The sequence below is a fragment of the Stenella coeruleoalba genome (genome assembly GCF_951394435.1).
Source record: "Stenella coeruleoalba genome assembly, contig: scaffold_237, whole genome shotgun sequence".
NCBI lineage: Eukaryota > Metazoa > Chordata > Mammalia > Artiodactyla > Delphinidae > Stenella > Stenella coeruleoalba.
The window spans coordinates 215527-232563 of NW_027646084.1; the positions used below are offsets into that span (position 1 = coordinate 215527).

The 17037-nt window shown below is 43.8% G+C and overlaps 1 long non-coding RNA gene across 5 annotated transcripts in view; it reads right to left on the reverse strand.

Annotated features, from left to right (window-relative positions):
- LOC307181351 overlaps positions 1–17037 on the reverse strand; it is a 339010-nt gene that overhangs the window by 116048 nt on the left and 205925 nt on the right. For 3 of the 5 annotated variants that reach the window (XR_013826476.1, XR_013826477.1, XR_013826478.1), the window contains exons 3-4: positions 10266–10343; positions 7126–7188 (exon numbers count right to left, since the gene is read on the reverse strand). This is a non-coding gene — a long non-coding RNA (uncharacterized lncRNA). Of the gene's footprint in view, positions 1–7125; positions 7189–10265; positions 10344–17037 lie in introns of those variants that run through there. The other 2 variants (XR_013826474.1, XR_013826475.1) reach the window with 1 other exon arrangement.

The window sequence follows — 17037 nt, forward strand, 5'->3', positions numbered from 1 at the left end:
GTGTCTGGACGGGCAAATTTAACTCTTATTTCCCACCAGGAAGAGGAATTAACCAAAGGCTCAGCGTGCCGTGCCGGAACCAGATTAGGGCCTGAAGCCATCCTACGGTGTTGCGGCCAGGTCACAAGAAAGCGAGTTCAAGAAAGGAGCTCAGGGGCACTGTAATTCACAAACCTGCAGAGTTATAAATGACAGCTATCGTCCAAAAATAGACTGAAGTAAGGCTGCCAAGAGGACTTGAAAGCAGGGCAGAATTGGAGGAAACCGATTTCAGGAGGTAGACTGGAATTGCATTGAAAGCATAGGAAAAGAGGCAGAACGTCCACAATGATGCACTTGGCCAAAAAGGGCGTATGCGTTTTTTCCTGAATATATTCAGGAAAAAACGCATACGCACTTTTTGGCCAACCAAGCAAGCTTGCAAAGGAAATCTGCACTACAATGAAGTCTCACTTCCCCCTGGTCAAAAGGGCCATCTGAAAAAGGTGTAAAATCCAGAAAGGCAGGACAGGCCATGGAGAACTGGGAGCCTTGTTATGCTGATGGGCGGGATGTAAATTGCCAACAGACACTAGGGAGAAGTGTATGGTGTTTCCTGAAACATCTAAAAAACAAAGCAACAGAGCCTAGGGCACTTCCACTTATGGTCCTATAGCTTAGGGAAGTTAAAATCAAAAACACACAGCCACCCCAAAGTTTGGGAAGCCTCTGTTTACAAGAACCTCGTTTACCGTACAAGATCAATATCACAGAAAGTGAAAAATGGATAAAGAACTAGTGGTACTTACGTACAATGCATTATCACTCAGCAATGAAATCTATGTCATCAGGCCCGTAGCAGCATAATGAGTGCATTCAGGTACGATGATTCTAACTGAAATAAGTCACACAGAAAAAGAAACATCATAAGATATCACTAATACACGGAATGGAAACTTGGCTACACAGGAACGGAATTACAGAACAGAACAGGGTCTCAAATTTAGAAAACCAACTTATGCTTGCTTAAGGGGAAAGGTGAGTTGGGGTGCTGCATAAAACCAGAGATTGAAATGAGCACAGATAATGTTCCTTAAGCCAAATATGGAATAGACAAGAGCTACTCCTTGCTCAACGAAATGGACTCAACACCGCATATTAAACGCCTAAGAATATAACTGACTAGTAAGTATCTTAAAACCTATGGATTGTTATGTCTCCGAAAGAGAATCAACCACGTGTACAGGGGCATAAACGCAGCAGTGATAGGACTGGAGAGGTTCGGTGAGCAAATGAAGACCCTTTGAAGTCATATTGCATGGTACCCATTCCACGGGTTTCAACTACCCAGGTTTTAGGTATTCTTCCTTCAGCTAAAACATGCATGTGGAACCCAGAGTATGATCAACCATGTGATCGGGAGACGTGTTCAAATATGTCTCAGTTTTCGTACCCTGGTACTCGGGTGCAACATTCCAGACGCTTTACTAACACTCTCCCCACTTGGAGAGTCAGTCCCTTTAACCTCCTGTTTGGCCCAGTTTGCAATTTCTGCGGAAAATGAACAGGAATAGCGAGAACCAATGAGAGACTAGCTGGAGGTGTCTGGACGGGCAAATTTAACTATCATTTCCCACCAGGAAGAGGAATTAACCAAAGGCTCAGCATGCCGTGCAGGAACCAGATTAGGGCCTGAAGCCATCCTGCGGTGTTGCGGCCAGGTCACAAGAAAGCGAGTTGAAGAAAGGAGCTCAGGGGCACTGTAATTCACAAACCTGCAGAGTTATAAATGACAGCTATCGTCCAAAAATATACTGAAGTAAGGCTGCCAAGAGGACTTGAAAGCGGGGCAGAATTGCAGGAAACCGATTTCAGGAGGTAGACTGGAATTGCATTGAAAGCATAGGAAAAGAGGCAGAACGTCCACAATGATGCACTTGGCCAAAAAGGGCGTATGCGTTTTTTCCTGAATATATTCAGGAAAAAACGCATACGCCCTTTTTGGCCAACCAAGCAAACTTGCAAAGGAAATCTGCACTACAATGTAATCTCACTTCCCCCCGGTCAAAAGGGCCATCTGAAAAAAGTGTAAAATCCAGAAAGGCAGGACGGGCCATGGAGAATTGGGAGCCTTGTTATGCTGATGGGCGGGATGTAAATTGCCAAAAGAAACTCGGGAGAAGTGTATGGTGTTTCCTGAAACATCTAAAAAACAAAGCAACAGAACCTAGGGCACATCCACTTATGGTCCTATAGCTTAGGGAAATTAAAATCAAAAAGACACAGCCACCCCAAAGTTTGGGACGCCTCTGTTTACAAGAACATCGTTTACCGTACAAGTTCAATATCACAGAAATTGAAAAATGGATAAAGAACTTGTGGTATTTACGTACAATGCAGTATCACTCAGCAATGAAATCTATGTCATCAGGCCCGTAGCAGCATAATGAGTGGATTCAGATACGATGATTCTAACTGAAATAAGTCACACAGAAAAAGAAACATCATAAGATATCAGTAATACACGGAATGGAAACTTGGCTACACAGGAACTGAATTACAGAACAGAACAGGGTCTCAAATTTAGAAAACCAACTTATGCTTGCTTAAGGGGAAAGGTGAGTTGGGGTGCTGCATAAAACCAGAGATCGAAATGAGCACAAAGTTCCTTAAGCCAAATATGGAATAGACAAGAGCTACTCCTTGCTCAACGAAATGGACTCAACACCCCATATTAAACGCCTAAGAATGTACCTGACTAGTAAGTATCTTAAAACCTATGGATTGCTATGTCTCCGAAAGAGAATCAAGCATGTGTACAGGGGCATAAACGCAGCAGTGCTAGGATTGGAGAGGTTCGGTGAGCAAATGAAGACCCTTTGAAGTCATATTGCATGGTACCCATTCCACAGGTTTCAACTACCAGGGTTTAAGGTATTCTTCCTTCAGCTAAAACATGCATGTGGAAACCAAGTATGATCAACCATGTGAATGGGAGACGTGTTCAAATATGTCTCAGTTTTCCTCCCCTGGTACTCGGGTGCAACATTCCAGACGCTTTACTAACACTCTCCCCACTTGGAGAGTCAGCGCCTTTAACCTCCTGTTTGGCCCAGTTTGCAATTTCTGCGGGAGATGAACAGGAATAGCGAGAACCAATGAGAGGCTAGCTGGAGGTGTCTGGACGGGCAAATTTAACTCTCATTTCCCACCAGGAAGAGGAAATAACCAAAGGCTCAGCGTGCCGTACCGGAGCCAGATTAGGGCCTGAAGCCATCCTACGGTGTTGCGGCCAGCTCAAAAGAAAGCGAGTTGAAGAAAGGAGCTCAGGGGCACTGTAATTCACAAACCTGCAGAGTTATAAATGACAGCTATCGTCCAAAAATAGACTGAAGTAAGGCTGCCAAGAGGACTTGAATGTGGGGCAGAATTGCAGGAAACCGATTTCAGGAGGTAGACTGGAATTGCATTGAAAGCATAGGAAAAGAGGCAGAACGTCCACAATGATGCACTTGGCCAAAAAGGGCGTATGCGTTTTTTCCTGAATATATTCAGGAAAAAACGCATACGCCCTTTTTGGCCAACCAAGCAAGCTTGCAAAGGAAATCTGCACTACAATGAAGTCTCACTTCCCCCCGGTCAAAAGGGCCATCTGAAAAAAGTGTAAAATCCAGAAAGGCAGGACAGGCCATGGAGAACTGGGAGCCTTGTTATGCTGATGGGCGGGATGTCAATTGCCAACAACCACTCGGGAGCAGTGTATGGTGTTTCCTGAAACATCTAGAAAACAAAGCAACAGAACCTAGGGCACTTCCACTTATGGTCCTATAGCTTAGGGAAATTAAAATCAAAAAGACACAGCCACCCCAAAGTTTGGAACGGCTCTGTTTACAAGAACCTCGTTTACAGTACAAGTTCAACATCGCAGAAAGTGAAAAATGGATAAAGAAGTTGTGGTATTTACTTACAAAGCAATATCACTCAGCAATGAAATCTGTGTCATCAGGCCCTTAGCAGCACAATGAGTGGATTCAGGTATGATGATTCTAACTGAAATAAGTCACACAGAAAAAGAAACATCATAAGATATCAGTAATACACGGAATGTAAACTTGGCTACACAGGAACTGAATTACAGAACAGAACAGGGTCTCAAATTTAGAAAACCAACTTATGCTTGCTTAAGGGTAAAGGTGAGGTGGGGTGCTGCATGAAACCAGAGATTGAAATTAGCACAGATAAAGTTCCTTAAGCCAAATATGGAATAGACCAGAGCTACTCCTTGCTCAACGAAATGGACTCAACACCGCATATTAAACGCCTAAGAATGTACCTGACTAGTAAGTATCTTAAAACCTATGGATTGCTATGTCTCCGAAAGAGAATCAAGCATGTGTACAGGGGCATAAACGCAGCAGTGATAGGATTGGAGAGGTTCGGTGAGCAAATGAAGACCCTTTGAAGTCATATTGCATGGTACCCATTCCACGGGTTTCAACTAACCAGGTTTAAGGTATTCTTCCTTCAGCTAAAACATGCATGTGGAACCTAGAGTATGATCAACCATGTGATCGGGAGACGTGTTCAAATATGTCTCAGTTTTCCTCCCCTGGTACTCGGGTGCAACATTCCAGACGCTTTACTAACACTCTCCCCACTTGGAGAGTCAGTCCCTTTAACCTCCTGTTTGGCCCAGTTTGCTATTTCTGCGGAAGATGAACAGGAATAGCGAGAACCAATGAGAGGCTAGCTGGAGGTGTCTGGACGGGCAAATTTAACTCTCATTTCCCACCAGGAAGAGGAATTAACCAAAGGCTCAGCATGCCGTGCCGGAACCAGATTAGGGCCTGAAGCCATCCTGCGGTGTTGCGGCCAGCTCACAAGACAGCGAGTTGAAGAAAGGAGCTCAGGGGCACTGTAATTCACAAACCTGCAGAGTTATAAATGACAGCTATCGTCCAAAAATAGACTGAAGTAAGGCTGCCAAGAGGACTTGAAAGCGGGGCAGAATTGCAGGAAACCGATTTCAGGAGGTAGACTGGAATTGCATTGAAAGCATAGGAAAAGAGGCAGAACGTCCACAATGATGCACTTGGGCAAAAAGGGCGTATACGTTTTTTCCTGAATATATTCAGGAAAAAACGCATACGCCCTTTTTGGCCAACCAAGCAAGCTTGCAAAGGAAATCTGCACTACAATGAAGTCTCACTTCCCCCTGGTCAAAAGGGCCATCTGAAAAAAGTGTAAAATCCAGAAAGGCAGGACAGGCCATGGAGAACTGGGAGCCTTGTTATGCTGATGGGCGGGATGTAAATTGCCAACAGACACTCGGGAGAAGTGTATGGTGTTTCCTGAAACATCTAAAAAACAAAGCAACAGAGCCTAGGGCACTGCCACTTATGGTCCTATAGCTTAGGGAAATTAAAATCAAAAAGACACAGCCACCCCAAAGTTTGGAACGGCTCTGTTTACAAGAACCTCGTTTACAGTACAAGTTCAACATCGCAGAAAGTGAAAAATGGATAAAGAAGTTGTGGTATTTACTTACAAAGCAATATCACTCAGCAATGAAATCTATGTCATCAGGCCCTTAGCATCACAATGAGTGGATTCAGGTATGATGATTCTAACTGAAATAAGTCACACAGAAAAAGAAACATCATAAGATATCAGTAATACACGGAATGTAAACTTGGCTACACAGGAACTGAATTACAGAACAGAACAGGGTCTCAAATTTAGAAAACCAACTTATGCTTGCTTAAGGGTAAAGGTGAGTTGGGGTGCTGCATAAAACCAGAGATTGAAATGAGCACAGATAAAGTTCCTTAAGTCAAATATGGAATAGACAAGAGCTACTCCTTGCTCAACGAAATGGACTCAACACCGCATATTAAACGCCTAAGAATGTACCTGACTAGTAAGTATCGTAAAACCTATGGATTGCTATGTCTCCAAAAGAGAATCAAGCATGTGTACAGGGGCATAAACGCAGCAGTGATAGGATTGGAGAGGTTCGGTGAGCAAATGAAGACCCTTTGAAGTCATATTGCATGGTACCCATTACACGGGTCTCAACTCTCCAGGTTTAAGGTATTCTTCCTTCAGCTAAAACATGCATGTGGAACCCAAGTATGATCAACCATGTGAATGGGAGACGTGTTCAAATATGTCTCAGTTTTCCTCCCCTGGTACTCGGGTGCAACATTCCAGACGCTTTACTAACACTCTCCCCACTTGGAGAGTCAGCGCCTTTAACCTCCTGTTTGGCACAGTTTCCAATTTCTGCGGAAGATGAACAGGAATAGCGAGAACCAATGAGAGACTGGCTGGAGGTGTCTGGATGGGCAAATTTAACTGTCATTTCCCACCAGGAAGAGGAAATAACCAAAGGGTCAGCGTGCCGTACCGGAGGTAGATTAGGGCCTAAAGCCATCCTGCGGTGTTGCGGCCAGCTCAAAAGAAAGCGAGTTGAAGAAAGGAGCTCAGGGGCACTGTAATTCACAAACCTGCAGAGTTATAAATGACAGCTATCGTCCAAAAATAGACTGAAGTAAGGCTGCCAAGAGGACTTGAAAGCGGGGCAGAATTGCAGGAAACCGATTTCAGGAGGTAGACTGGAATTGCATTGAAAGCATAGGAAAAGAGGCAGAACGTCCACAATGATGCACTTGGCCAAAAAGGGCGTATGCGTTTTTTCCTGAATATATTCAGGAAAAAACGCATACGCCCTTTTTGGCCAACCAAGCAAGCTTGCAAAGGAAATCTGCACTACAATGAAGTCTCACTTCCCCCCGGTCAAAAGGGCCATCTGAAAAAAGTGTAAAATCCAGAAAGGCAGGACAGGCCATGGAGAACTGGGAGCCTTGTTATGCTGATGGGCGGGATGTAAATTGCCAACAGACACTCGGGAGAAGTGTATGGTGTTTCCTGAAACATCTAAAACACAAAGCAAAAGAGCCTAGGGCACTGCCACTTATGGTCCGATAGCTTAGGGAAATTAAAATCAAAAAGACACAGCCACCCCAAAGTTTGGAACGGCTCTGTTTACAAGAACCTCGTTTACAGTACAAGTTCAACATCGCAGAAAGTGAAAAATGGATAAAGAAGCTGTGGTATTTACTTACAAAGCAATATCACTCAGCAATGAAATCTATGTCATCAGGCCCTTAGCAGAACAATGAGTGGATTCAGGTATGATGATTCTAACTGAAATAAGTCACACAGAAAAAGAAACATCATAAGATATCACTAATACACGGAATGTAAACTTGGCTACACAGGAACTGAATTACAGAACAGAACAGGGTCTCAAATTTAGAAAACCAACTTATGCTTGCTTAAGGGTAAAGGCGAGGTGGGGTGCTGCATAAAACCAGAGATTGAAATGAGCACAGATAAAGTTCCTTAAGTCAAATATGGAATAGACAAGAGCTACTCCTTTCTCAACGAAATGGACTCAACACCGCATATTAAACGCCTAAGAATGTACCTGACTAGTAAGTATCGTAAAACCTATGGATTGCTATGTCTCCAAAAGAGAATCAAGCATGTGTACAGGGGCATAAACGCAGCAGTGATAGGATTGGAGAGGTTCGGTGAGCAAATGAAGACCCTTTGAAGTCATATTGCATGGTACCCATTACACGGGTCTCAACTCTCCAGGTTTAAGGTATTCTTCCTTCAGCTAAAACATGCATGTGGAACCCAAGTATGATCAACCATGTGAACGGGAGACGTGTTCAAATATGTCTCAGTTTTCCTTCCCTGGTACTCGGGTGCAACATTCCAGACGCTTTACTAACAGTCTCCCCACTTGGAGAGTCAGCGCCTTTAACCTCCTGTTTGGCCCAGTTTGCAATTTCTGTGGAAGATGAACAGGAATAGCGAGAACCAATGAGAGGCTAGCTGGAGGTGTCTGGACGGGCAAATTTAACTCTCATTTCCCACCAGGAAGAGGAAATAACCAAAGGCTCAGCGTGCCGTACCGGAACCATATTAGGGCCTGAAGCCATCCTGCGGTGTTGCGGCCAGCTCAAAAGAAAGCGAGTTGAAGAAAGGAGCTCAGGGGCACTGTAATTCACAAACCTGCAGAGTTATAAATGACAGCTATCGTCCAAAAATAGACTGAAGTAAGGCTGCCAAGAGGACTTGAAAGCGGGGCAGAATTGCAGGAAACCGATTTCAGGAGGTAGACTGGAATTGCATTGAAAGCATAGGAAAAGAGGCAGAACGTCCACAATGATGCACTTGGCCAAAAAGGGCGTATGCGTTTTTTCCTGAATATATTCAGGAAAAAACGCATACGCCCTTTTTGGCCAACCAAGCAAGCTTGCAAAGGAAATCTGCACTACAATGAAGTCTCACTTCCCCCCGGTCAAAAGGGCCATCTGAAAAAAGTGTAAAATCCAGAAAGGCAGGACAGGCCATGGAGAACTGGGAGCCTTGTTATGCTGATGGGCGGGATGTAAATTGCCAACAACCACTCGGGAGAAGTGTATGGTGTTTCCTGAAACATCTAAAAAACAAAGCAACAGAACCTAGGGCACTTCCACTTATGGTCCTATAGCTTAGGGAAATTAAAATCAAAAAGACACAGCCACCCCAAAGTTTGGAACGGCTCTGTTTACAAGAACCTCGTTTACAGTACAAGTTCAACATCGCAGAAAGTGAAAAATGGATAAAGAAGTTGTGGTACTTACTTACAAAGCAATATCACTCAGCAATGAAATCTGTGTCATCAGGCCCTTAGCAGCACAATGAGTGGATTCAGGTATGATGATTCTAACTGAAATAAGTCACACAGAAAAAGAAACATCATAAGATATCAGTAATACACGGAATGTAAACTTGGCTACACAGGAACTGAATTACAGAACAGAACAGGGTCTCAAATTTAGAAAACCAACTTATTCTTGCTTAAGGGTAAAGGTGAGTTGGGGTGCTGCATAAAACCAGAGATTGAAATGAGCACAGATAAAGTTCCTTAAGCCAAATATGGAATAGACAAGAGCTACTCCTTGCTCAACGAAATGGACTCAACACCCCATATTAAACGCCTAAGAATGTACCTGACTAGTAAGTATCTTAAAACCTATGGATTGCTATGTCTCCGAAAGAGAATCAAGCATGTGTACAGGGGCATCAACGCAGCAGTGATAGGATTGGAGAGAATCGGTGAGCAAATGAAGACCCTTTGAAGTCATATTGCATGGTACCCATTCCACAGGTTTCAACTACCCAGGTTTAAGGTATTCTTCCTTCAGCTATAACATGCATGTGGAACCTAGAGTATGATTAACCATGTGATCGGGAGACGTGTTCAAATATGTCTCAGTTTTCCTCCCCTGGTACTCGGGTGCAACATTCCAGACGCTTTACTAACACTCTCCCCACTTGGAGAGTCAGTCCCTTTAACCTCCTGTTTGGCCCAGTTTGCAATTTCTGCGGAAGATGAACAGGAATAGCGAGAACCAATGAGAGGCTAGCTGGAGGTGTCTGGACGGGCAAATTTAACTCTCATTTCCCACCAAGTAGAGGAATTAACCAAAGGCTCAGCATGCCGGGCCGGAACCAGATTAGGGCCTGAAGCCATCATGCGGTGTTGCGACCAGGTCACAAGAAAGCGAGTTGAAGAAAGGAGATCAGGGGCACTGTAATTCACAAACCTGCAGAGTTATAAATGACAGCTATCGTCCAAAAATAGACTGAAGTAAGGCTGCCAAGAGGACTTGAAAACGGGGCAGAATTGCAGGAAACCGATTTCAGGAGGTAGACTGGAATTGCATTGAAAGCATAGGAAAAGAGGCAGAACGTCCACAATGATGCACTTGGCCAAAAAGGGCGTATGCGTTTTTCCCTGAATATATTCAGGAAAAAACGCATACGCCCTTTTTGGCCAACCAAGCAAGCTTGCAAAGGAAATCTGCACTACAATGAAGTCTCACTTCCCCCCGGTCAAAAGGGCCATCTGAAAAAAGTGTAAAATCCAGAAAGGCAGGACAGGCCATGGAGAACTGGGAGCCTTGTTATGCTGATGGGCGGGATGTAAAATGCCAACAACCACTCCGGAGAAGTGTATGGTGTTTCCTGAAACATCAAAAAAACAAAGCAACAGAACCTAGGGCACTTCCACTTATGGTCCTATAGCTTAGGGAAATTAAAATCAAAAAGACACAGCTACCCCAAAGTTTGGAACGGCTCTGTTTACAAGAACCTCGTTTACAGTACAAGTTCAACATCGCAGAAAGTGAAAAATGGATAAAGAAGTTGTGGTATTTACTTACAAAGCAATATCACTCAGCAATGAAATCTGTGTCATCAGGCCCTTAGCAGAACAATGAGTGGATTCAGGTATGATGATTCTAAATGAAATAAGTCACACAGAAAAAGAAACATCATAAGATATCAGTAATACACGGAATGTAAACTTGGCTACACAGGAACTGAATTACAGAACAGAACAGGGTCTCAAATTTAGAAAACCAACTTATGCTTGCTTAAGGGTAAAGGTGAGGTGGGGTGCTGCATAAAACCAGAGATTGAAATGAGCACAGATAAAGTTCCTTAAGCCAAATATGGAATAGACAAGAGCTACTCCTTGCTCAACGAAATGGACTCAACACCGCATATTAAACGCCTAAGAATGTACCTGACTAGTAAGTATCGTAAAACCTATGGATTGCTATGTCTCCAAAAGAGAATCAAGCATGTGTACAGGGGCATAAACGCAGCAGTGATAGGATTGGAGAGGTTCGGTGAGCAAATGAAGACCCTTTGAAGTCATATTGCATGGTACCCATTACACGGGTCTCAACTCTCCAGGTTTAAGGTATTCTTCCTTCAGCTAAAACATGCATGTGGAACCCAAGTATGATCAACCATGTGAACGGGAGACGTGTTCAAATATGTCTCAGTTTTCCTCCCCTGGTACTCGGGTGCAACATTCCAGACGCTTTACTAACACTCTCCCCACTTGGAGAGTCAGCGCCTTTAACCTCCTGTTTGGCCCAGTTTGCAATTTCTGAGGAAGATGAACAGGAATAGCGAGAACCAATGAGAGGCTAGCTGGAGATGTCTGGACAGGCAAATTTAACTCTCATTTCCCACCAGGAAGAGGAAATAACCAAAGGCTCAACGTGCCGTACCGGAGCCAGATTAGGGCCTGAAGCCATCCTGCGGTGTTGCGGCCAGCTCAAAAGAAAGCGAGTTGAAGAAAGGAGCTCAGGGGCACTGTAATTCACAAACCTGCAGAGTTATAAATGACAGCTATCGTCCAAAAATAGACTGAAGTAAGGCTGCCAAGAGGACTTGAAAGCGGGGCAGAATTGCAGGAAACCGATTTCAGGAGGTAGACTGGAATTGCATTGAAAGCATAGGAAAAGAGGCAGAACGTCCACACTGATGCACTTGGCCAAAAAGGGCGTATGCGTTTTTTCCTGAATATATTCAGGAAAAAACGCATACGCCCTTTTTGGCCAACCAAGCAAGCTTGCAAAGGAAATCTGCACTACAATGAAGTCTCACTTCCCCCCGGTCAAAAGGGTCATCTGAAAAAAGTGTAAAATCCAGAAAGGCAGGACAGGCCATGGAGAACTGGGAGCCTTGTTATGCTGATGGGCGGGATGTAAATTGCCAACAACCACTCGGGAGAAGTGTATGGTGTTTCCTGAAACATCTAAAAAACAAAGCAACAGAACCTAGGGCACTTCCACTTATGGTCCTATAGCTTAGGGAAATTAAAATCAAAAAGACACAGCCACCCCAAAGTTTGGAACGGCTCTGTTTACAAGAACCTCATTTACAGTACAAGTTCAACATCGCAGAAAGTGAAAAATGGATAAAGAAGTTGTGGTATTTACTTACAAAGCAATATCACTCAGCAATGAAATCTGTGTCATCAGGCCCTTAGAGGAACAATGAGTGGATTCAGGTATGATGATTCTAACTGAAATAAGTCACACAGAAAAAGAAACATCATAAGATATCAGTAATACATGGAATGTAAACTTGGCAACACAGGAACTGAATTACAGAACAGAACAGGGTCTCAAATTTAGAAAACCAACTTATGCTTGCTTAAGGGTAAAGGTGAGGTGGGGTGCTGCATAAAACCAGAGATTGAAATGAGCACAGATAATGTTCCTTAAGTCAAATATGGAATAGACAAGAGCTACTCCTTGCTCAACGAAATGGACTCAACACCGCATATTAAACGCCTAAGAATGTACCTGACTAGTAAGTATCGTAAAACCTATGGATTGGTATGTCTCCAAAAGAGAATCAAGCATGTGTACAGGGGCATAAACGCAGCAGTGATAGGATTGGAGAGGTTCGGTGAGCAAATGAAGACCCTTTGAAGTCATATTGCATGGTACCCATTCCACGGGTTTCAAATACCCAGGTTTAAGGTATTCTTCCTTCAGCTAAAACATGCATGTGGAACCCAGAGTATGATCAACCATGTGATCTGGAGACGTGTTCAAATATGTCTCAGTTTTCCTCCCCTGGTACTCGGGTGCAACATTCCAGACGCTTTACTAACACTCTCCCGACTTGGAGAGTCAGTCCCTTTAACCTCCTGTTTGGTCCAGTTTGCAATTTCTGCGGAAGATGAACAGGAATAGCGAGAACCAATGAGAGGCTAGCTGGAGGTGTCTGGACGGGCAAATTTAACTCTCATTTCCCACCAGGAAGAGGAAATAACCAAAGGCTCAGCGTGCCGTACCGGAACCAGATTAGGGCCTGAAGCCATTCTGCGGTGTTGCGGCCAGGTCACAAGAAAGCGAGTTGAAGAAAGGAGCTCAGGGGCACTGTAATTCACAAACCTGCAGAGTTATAAATGACAGCTATCGTCCAAAAATAGACTGAAGTAAGGCTGCCAAGAGGACTTGAAAGCGGGGCAGAATTGCAGGAAACCGATTTCAGGAGGTAGACTGGAATTTCATCGAAAGCATAGGAAAAGAGGCAGAACGTCCACAATGATGCACTTGGCCAAAAAGGGCGTATGCGTTTTTTCCTGAATATATTCAGGAAAAAACGCATACGCCCTTTTTGGCCAACCAAGCAAGCTTGCAAAGGAAATCTGCACTACAATGAAGTCTCACTTCCCCCCGGTCAAAAGGGCCATCTGAAAAAAGTGTAAAATCCAGAAAGGCAGGACAGTCCATGGAGAACTGGGAGCCTTGTTATGCTGATGGGCGGGATGTAAATTGCCAACAACCACTCGGGAGAAGTGTATGGTGTTTCCTGAAACATCTAAAAAACAAAGCAACAGAGCCTAGGGCACTGCCACTTATGGTCCTATAGCTTAGGGAATTCAAAATCAAAAAGACACAGCCACCCCAAAGTTTGGAACGGCTCTGTTTACAAGAACCTCGTTTACAGTACAAGTTCAACATCGCAGAAAGTGAAAAATGGATAAAGAAGTTGTGGTATTTACTTACAAAGCAATATCACTCAGCAATGAAATCTGTGTCATCAGGTCCTTAGCAGCACAATGAGTGGATTCAGGTATGATGATTCTAACTGAAATAAGTCACACAGAAAAAGAAACATCATAAGATATCAGTAATACACGGAATGTAAACTTGGCTACACAGGAACTGAATTACAGAACAGAACAGGGTCTCAAATTTAGAAAACCAACTTATGCTTGCTTAAGGGGAAAGGTGAGTTGGGGTGCTGCATAAAACCAGAGATTGAAATGAGCACAGATAAAGTTCCTTAAGCCAAATATGGAACAGACAAGAGCTACTACTTGCTCAATGAAATGGACTCAACACCGCATATTAAACGCCTAAGAATGTACCTGACTAGTAAGTATCTTAAAACCTATGGATTGCTATGTCTCCGAAAGAGAATCAAGCATGTGTACAGGGGCATAAACGCAGCAGTGATAGGATTGGAGAGGTTCGGTGACCAAATGAAGACCCTTTGAAGACATATTGCATGGTACCCATTCCACGGGTCTCAACTCTCCAGGTTTAAGGTATTCTTCCTTCAGCTAAAACATGCATGTGGAACCCAGAGTATGATCAACCGTGTGAACGGGAGACGTGTTCAAATATGTCTCAGTTTTCCTCCCCTGGTACTCGGGTGCAACATTCCAGAAGCTTTACTAACACTCTCCCCACTTGGAGAGTCAGCGCCTTTAACCTCCTGTTTGGCCCAGTTTGCAATTTCTGCGGAAGATGAACAGGAATAGCGAGAACCAATGAGAGACTAGCTGGAGGTGTCTGGACGGGCAAATTTAACTCTCATTTCCTACCAGGAAGAGGAATTAACCAAAGGCTCAGCGTGCCGTGCCGGAACCAGATTAGGGCCTGAAGCCATCGTGCGGTGTTGCGGCCAGCTCACAAGAAAGCGAGTTGAAGAAAGGAGCTCAGGGGCACTGTAATTCACAAGCCTGCAGAGTTATAAATGACAGCTATCGTCCAAAAATAGACTGAAGTAAGGCTGCCAAGAGGACTTGAAAGCGGGGCAGAATTGCAGGAAACCGATTTCAGGAGGTAGACTGGAATTGCATTGAAAGCATAGGAAAAGAGGCAGAACGTCCACAATGATGCACTTGGCCAAAAAGGGCGTATGCGTTTTTTCCTGAATATATTCAGGAAAAAACGCATACGCCCTTTTTGGCCAACCAAGCAAGCTTGCAAAGGAAATCTGCACTACAATGAAGTCTCACTTCCCCCCGGTCAAAAGGGACATCTGAAAAAAGTGTAAAATCCAGAAAGGCAGGACAGGCCATGGAGAACTGGGAGCCTTGTTATGCTGATGGGCGGGATGTAAATTGCCAACAACCACTCGGGAGAAGTGTATGGTGTCTCCTGAAACATCTAAAAAACAAATCAACACAGCCTAGGGCACTTCCATTTATGGTCCTATAGCTTAGGAAAATTAAAATAAAATAGACACAGCCACCCCAAAGTTTGGAACGGCTCTGTTTACAAGAACCTCGTTTACAGTACAAGTTCAACATCGCAGAAAGTGAAAAATGGATAAAGAAGTTGTGGTATTTACTTACAAAGCAATATCACTCAGCAATGAAATCTATGTCATCAGGCCCTTAGCAGCACAATGAGTGGATTCAGGTATGATGATTCTAACTGAAATAAGTCACACAGAAAAAGAAACATCATAAGATATCAGTAATACACGGAATGTAAACTTGGCTACACAGGAACTGAATTACAGAACAGAACAGGGTCTCAAATTTAGAAAACCAACTTATGCTTGCTTAAGGGTAAAGGTGAGTTGGGGTGCTGCATAAAACCAGAGATTGAAATGAGCACAGATAAAGTTCCTTAAGCCAAATATGGAATAGACAAGAGCTACTCCTTGCTCAACGAAATGGACTCAACACCGCATATTAAACGCCTAAGAATGTACCTGACTTGTAAGTATCTTAAAACCTATGGATTGCTATGTCTCTGAAAGAGAATCAAGCATGTGTACAGGGGCATAAACGCAGCAGTGATAGGATTGGAGAGGTTCGGTGAGCAAATGAAGACCCTTTGAAGTCATATTGCATGGTACCCATTCCACGGGTTTCAACTACCCAGGTTTAAGGTATTCTTCCTTCAGCTAAAACATGCATGTGGAACCCAAGTATGATCAACCATGTGAACGGGAGACGTGTTCAAATATGTCTCAGTTTTCCTCCCCTGGTACTCGGGTGCAACATTCCAGACGCTTTACTAACACTCTCCCCACTTGGAGAGTCAGTCCCTTTAACCTCCTGTTTGGCCCAGTTTGCAATTTCTGCGGAAGATGAACAGGAATAGCGAGAACCAATGAGAGGCTAGCTGGAGGTGTCTGGACGGGCAAATTTAACTCTCATTTCCCACCAGGAAGAGGAATTAACCAAAGGCTCAGCATGCCGGGCCGGAACCAGATTAGGGCCTGAAGCCATCCTGCGGTGTTGCGGCCAGGTCACAAGAAAGCGAGTTGAAGAAAGGAGCTCAGGGGCACTGTAATTCACAAACCTGCAGAGTTATAAATGACAGCTATCGTCCAAAAATAGACTGAAGTAAGGCTGCCAAGAGGACTTGAAAGCGGGGCAGAATTGCAGGAAACCGATTTCAGGAGGTAGACTGGAATTGCATTGAAAGCATAGGAAAAGAGGCAGAACGTCCACAATGATGCACTTGGCCAAAAAGGGCGTATGCGTTTTTTCCTGAATATATTCAGGAAAAAACGCATACGCCCTTTTTGGCCAACCAAGCAAGCTTGCAAAGGAAATCTGCACTACAATGAAGTCTCACTTCCCCCCGGTCAAAAGGGCCATCTGAAAAAAGTGTAAAATCCAGAAAGGCAACAGGCCATTGAGAACTGGGAGCCTTGTTATGCTGATGGGCGGGATGTAAATTGCCAACAGACACTCGGGAGAAGTGTATGGTGTTTCCTGAAACATCTAAAAAACAAAGCAACAGAGCCTAGGGCACTTCCACTTATGGTCCTATAGCTTAGGGAAATTAAAATCAAAAAGACACAGCCAACCCAAAGTTTGGGACGCCTCTGTTTACAAGAACCTCATTTACCGTACAAGTTCAATATCACAGAAAGTGAAAAATGGATAAAGAACTTGTGGTACTTACGTACAATGCAGTATCACTCAGCAATGAAATCTATGTCATCAGGCCCGTAGCAGCATAATGAGTGGATTCAGGTACGATGATTCTAACTGAAATAAGTCACACAGAAAAAGAAACATCATAAGATATCACTAATACACAGAATGTAAACTTGTCTACACAGGAACTGAATTCCAAAACAGAACAGGGTCTCAAATTTAGAAAACCAACTTATGCTTGCTTAAGGGGAAAGGTGAGTTGGGGTGCTGCATAAAACCAGAGATTGAAATGAGCACAGATAAAGTTCCTTAAGCCAAATATGGAATAGACAAGAGCTACTCCTTGCTCAACGAAATGGACTCAACACCGCATATTAAACGCCTAAGAATGTACCTGACTTGTAAGTATCTTAAAACCTATGGATTGCTATGTCTCCGAAAGAGAATCAAGCATGTGTACAGGGGCATAAACGCAGCAGTGATAG